The sequence below is a fragment of the Amblyomma americanum genome, chromosome 2 (genome assembly GCF_052857255.1).
Source record: "Amblyomma americanum isolate KBUSLIRL-KWMA chromosome 2, ASM5285725v1, whole genome shotgun sequence".
Classification (NCBI taxonomy): Eukaryota; Metazoa; Arthropoda; class Arachnida; order Ixodida; family Ixodidae; genus Amblyomma; species Amblyomma americanum.
In genome coordinates, this window is record NC_135498.1 from 198,577,667 (window position 1) to 198,583,666 (window position 6,000).

Here is a 6,000-nt window from a genome sequence, read left to right on the forward strand (position 1 = left end):
ATGCTATCCGTATGGCACCCCACGACCCGATATCATCCTTGCGTGGATTCGCCAGCGCTTGCGCGTGTCATGCTTTCATCGCGTAATGAGTGTAGTTGACGCGCGTGTGTCTGGCGAACGGGGCACCTGCCGTACCAAGAAAAGAACAGGTTTTTTTGCTCGCTAGCCGTATGGCTGCCCACGACTCGATATCGTCCGTGCGTGTAATCAGCTTCGGCGCGTGTCATGAATTCATCGTGTAATGAGCGTCGGTGACGCACATGTGTCTGCTGCCTCCGGGGCACCTGCTGTAGCAAGGAAAGAACAGGCTCTTCTGCACGCTATGCGTATGACACCCCACGACCCGATATCATCCTTGCATGGAATCGCCAGCGTTGGCGCGTGTCATGCTTTTATCGTGCTTTTAGCGTCGGTGAGGCGCGCTGTGTCTTTCGCCACCGGAGCGCCTCCCGTACAAAGGAAAGAACAGGCTTTTGTGCATGCTATCTGTACGGCACCGCACGACCCGTTATCATCTTTGCGTGTAATCGGCAGCTTAGCCGCGTGTCAAGCTTTCATCCTGTAATGAGCGTCGTTGACGAGCGTGTATCTGAGGCCACCGGGGCACCTGCCGTGCCAAGCAAACAGGCTTTTGAGCATGCTATTCGTAAGGCACCCCACGACCCGATATCTTCCTTGCGTGTCATGCTTTCATCGCGTAATGAGCGTCGCTGACGCACGTGTATCTGTTGCCGCCGGAGAACCTGCCGTACCAAAGCAAGAACAGGCTTTTGTGCATGCTATTCGTATGGCACCCCATGACCTGATATCGTTTTTGCGCGTAATCGCCATCGTAGGCGCGTGTCATGCTTTCATCGCGTAACGAGCGTCGCTGACGCGCGTGAGTCTGTTGACACTGGGGCTGCTGCTGTACCAAGGAAAGAAGAACAGGCTTTTCGGCATGCTATTGGTATGGCACCCCACGACCCGATATAGTCCTTGCGTGTAATCGCCAGCGACGGCGCGTGTCATGCTGTCATCGTGTAATGAGCATCAGTGACGCGCAGGTGTCCGAGACCACAAGGGGCGCCTGCCGTACCAAGACAAGAACAGGCTTTTGTGCATGCTATTCGTTTGGCACCCCACGATCCGATATCGTCCTTGCGTGTATTCGCCAGCTTCGGCGCGTGTCATGCTTTCATCGTGTAATGAGCATCAGTGACGCGCATGTGTCCGAGACCAGCGGGGCGCCTGTTCTACCAAGAAAATAACAGGCATTTGTGCATGCTACCCGTACGGCACCCCAAGTCCCGATATAGTCCTTCCTTTTAATCGCCAGCTTCGTCGCGTGTCATCCTTTCATCGTGTAATGAGCATCAGTGACGCGCATGTGTCCGAGACCAGCGGGGCGCCTGTTCTACCAAGAAAATAACAGGCATTTGTGCATGCTACCCGTACGGCACCCCAAGTCCCGATATAGTCCTTCCTTTTAATCGCCAGCTTCGTCGCGTGTCATGCTTTCATCGTGTAATGAGCATCAGTGACGCGCATGTGTCCGAGACCAGCGGGGCGCCTGTTCTACCAAGAAAATAACAGGCATTTGTGCATGCTACCCGTACGGCACCCCAAGTCCCGATATAGTCCTTCCTTTTAATCGCCAGCTTCGGCGCGTGTCATGCTTTCATCGTGTAATGAGCATCAGTGACGCGCATGTGTCCGAGACCAGCGGGGCGCCTGTTCTACCAAGAAAATAACAGGCATTTGTGCATGCTACCCGTACGGCACCCCAAGTCCCGATATAGTCCTTCCTTTTAATCGCCAGCTTCGGTGCGTGTCATGCTTTCATCGTGTAATGAGCATCAGTGACGCGCATGCGTCCGAGACCAGCGGGGCGCCTGTTCTACCAAGAAAATAACAGGCATTTGTGCATGCTACCCGTACGGCACCCCAAGTCCCGATATAGTCCTTCCTTTTAATCGCCAGCTTCGGCGCGTGTCATGCTTTCATCGTGTAATGAGCATCAGTGACGCGCATGTGTCCGAGAACAGCGGGGCGCCTGTTCTACCAAGAAAATAACAGGCATTTGTGCATGCTACCCGTACGGCACCCCAAGTCCCGATATAGTCCTTCCTTTTAATCGCCAGCTTCGGCGGGTGTCATGCTTTCATCGTGTAATGAGCATCAGTGACGCGCATGTGTCCGAGACCAGCGGGGCGCCTGTTCTACAAAGAAAATAACAGGCATTTGTGCATGCTACCCGTACGGCACCCCAAGTCCCGATATAGTCGTTCCTTTTAATCGCCAGCTTCGGCGCGTGTCATGCTTTCATCGTGTAATGAGCATCAGTGACGCGCATGTGTCCGAGACCAGCGGGGCGCCTGTTCTACCAAGAAAATAACAGGCATTTGTGCTTGCTACCCGTACGGCACCCCAAGTCCCGATATAGTCCTTCCTTTTAATCGCCAGCTTCGGCGCGTGTCATGCTTTCATCGTGTAATGAGCATCAGTGACGCGCATGTGTCCGAGACCAGCGGGGCGCCTGTTCTACCAAGAAAATAACAGGCATTTGTGCATGCTACCCGTATGGCACCCCATGTCCCGATATAGTCCTTCCTTTTAATCGCCAGCTTCGGCGCGTGTCATGCTTTCATCGTGTAATGAGCATCAGTGACGCGCATGTGTCCGAGACCAGCGGGGCGCCTGTTCTACCAAGAAAATAACAGGCATTTGTGCATGCTACCCGTACAGCACCCAAAGTCCCGATATAGTCCTTCCTTTTAATCGCCAGCTTCGGCGCGTGTCATGCTTTCATCGTGTAATGAGCATCAGTGACGCGCATGTGTCCGAGACCAGCGGGGCGCCTGTTCTACCAAGAAAATAACAGGCATTTGTGCATGCTACCCGTACGGCACCCCAAGTCCCGATATAGTCCTTCCTTTTATTCGCCAGCTTCGGCGCGTGTCATGCTTTCATCGTGTAATGAGCATCAGTGACGCGCATGTGTCCGAGACCAGCGGGGCGCCTGTTCTACCAAGAAAATAACAGGCATTTGTGCATGCTACCCGTACGGCACCCCAAGTCCCGATATAGTCCTTCCTTTTAATCGCCAGCTTCGGCGCGTGTCATGCTTTCATCGTGTAATGAGCATCAGTGACGCGCATGTGTCCGAGACCAGCGGGGCGCCTGTTCTACCATGAAAATAACAGGCATTTGTGCATGCTACCCGTACGGCACCCCAAGTCCCGATATAGTCCTTCCTTTTAATCGCCAGCTTCGGCGCGTGTCATGCTTTCATCGTGTAATGAGCATCAGTGACGCGCATGTGTCCGAGACCAGCGGGGCGCCTGTTCTACCAAGAAAATAACAGGCATTTGTGCATGCTACTCGTACGGCACCCCAAGTCCCGATATAGTCCTTCCTTTTAATCGCCAGCTTCGGCGCGTGTCATGCTTTCATCGTGTAATGAGCATCAGTGACGCGCATGTGTCCGAGACCAGCGGGGCGCCTGTTCTACCAAGAAAATAACAGGCATTTGTGCATGCTACCCGTACGGCACCCCAAGTCCCGATATAGTCCTTCCTTTTAATCGCCAGCTTCGGCGCGTGTCATGCTTTCATCGTGTAATGAGCATCAGTGACGCGCATGTGTCCGAGACCAGCGGGGCGCCTGTTCTACCAAGAAAATAACAGGCATTTGTGCATGCTACCCGTACGGCACCCCAAGTCCCGATATAGTCCTTCCTTTTAATCGCCAGCTTCGGCGCGTGTCATGCTTTCATCGTGTAATGAGCATCAGTGACGCGCATGTGTCCGAGACCAGCGGGGCGCCTGTTCTACCAAGAAAATAACAGGCATTTGTGCATGCTACCCGTACGGCACCCCAAGTCGCGATATAGTCCTTCCTTTTAATCGCAAGCTTCGGCGCGTGTCATGCTTTCATCGTGTAATGCGCGTCGGTGAAGCGCGTGTGCGCGTTGCCGCCGGTGCACTTACCATTCCAAGAAAAGAACAGGTTTTTGTGCATGCTATTCGTATGGCACCCCACGACCCCATATCTTCCTTTCGTGTGGTCACCAGCGTAGGCGCCTGTCATTATTTCATCGTGTAATGAGCGTCGGTGGCGCGCGTGTGTCTGTTGCCACAGGGCCGTCTGTCGTACCAAGAAAAGAACAGGCTTTTTTGTATGCTATTCGTTTGGAACCCCACGATCCGATATCGTCCTTGAGTGTATTCGCCAGCTTCGGCGCGTGTCATGCTTTCATCGTTTAATGTGCATCAGTGACGCGCATGTGTCCGAGACCAGCGGGGCGCCTGCAGTACCAAGAAAAGAACAGGCTTTTGTGCATGCTATATGTATGGCAACCCCACGACCCGATATCATCCTTGCGTGGAATCGCCAGCGTCGGCGCGTGTCATGCTTTCATCGTGTAATGAGCGTCGGTGACGCGCGTGTATCTGTGACCACTGGGCCACATGCCGTACAAAGAAAAGAACAGGCTTTTGTGCATGCTATTCGTATGGCACCCCACGACAGGATATAAACCTTGCGTGTAATCGCCAGCTTCGGCACGTGTCATGCTTTCATCGTGTAATGAGCGTCGGTGACGAGCGTGTATCTGACCACCGGGGCACTTCGCGTACCAAGGAAAGAACAGGCATTTGAGCGTGCTACCCGTACGGCACCCCTTGACCCGATATTATTCTTGCGTGGAATCGCCAGCGTTGGCGCGTGTCATGCTTCAATCGTGTAATGGGCGTCGGTGACGCGCCTCTATCTGTGGCCACCGGGGTACATGTCGTGCCAAGGAAAGAACAGGCTTTTGTGCATGCTAGCCGCATGGCTCCCCGCGAACCGATATCATCCTTGCGTTGAATAACCAGCGTAAGCGCCTGCCGTGATTTCATCGTGTAATTAGCGTCACTGATGCCCATGTGCCGGCGGCCACCAGTCCGTCTTCCGTACCAAGAAAAGAACAGGCTTTTGTGCATGCTTTTCGTAATCCACCCCACGAACAGATATCATCCTCGCGTGTAATCGCCAGCGTAGGCGCGTGTCATGCTTTCATCGTGAAATAAGCGTCGGTGACACGCGTGTTTCTGTGGCCACCGGGGCACCTGCCGTACAAAAGAAAGAACAGGCTTTTGTGCATGCTATCCGTATGAAACCCTACAACCCGATATCATCCTTGCGTTTAATCGCCAGCGTATGCGGGCGTCATTGTTTCATCGTGTAATAAGCGTCGGTGACGCCTGTGTGTCTGTTGCCACCGGGGCACCTGCCGCACCAAAGAAAAAACAGGATTTTGTGCTTGCTAATCATGTGGCACCCCACAAGCCAATATCGTCCTAGCGTGCAATGGACAGCATCGGCGAGCGTTATTCATTCATCGTGTAATGAGCTTCGGTGACGCGCGTGTGTCTGCTGCCAACGGGGCACCTGCTATACCAAGGAAAGAAAGGCTTTTGTGCATTCTATGCGTATGGCGCCCCATGACAAAATATCAATCTTGCGTCGAATCGCCAGCGTTGGCGCGTGTGATGCTTTCATCGTGCAATGAGTGTCGGGGACGCGTGTAGGTCTGTGGCCACCGGGAAACCTGCCGCACCAGACGAAGAACAGCATTTTGTGCATGCGAGCCGCATCGCTCCCCAAGACCTAATGTCATCCTTTCGTAGAATCGCCAGCGATTGCGCGAGTCATGCTTTCTTTGAGGAACGAAAGTCGGTGACGCGCATGACTCTGTGGCCACCGGGCACCTGCCGTGCCAAGGAAAGAACAGGCTCTTGAGCATGCTCCGCGTATGGCACCCCACCACCAGATGATTCTTGCGTGGAATCACTAGCGTTTGCGCGTTTCATCCTTTTATCGTGTAATGAGCGTCGGTAACGCGCGTGTGTCTGTTGCCTCCGGGACACCTGCCGCACCAACGAAAGAACAGGCTTTTCTGCATACTTTTGGTATGGCAACCCACGACCCGATATCGTCCTTGCGTGTAATCGCCAGCGAAGGCGCGTGTCATGC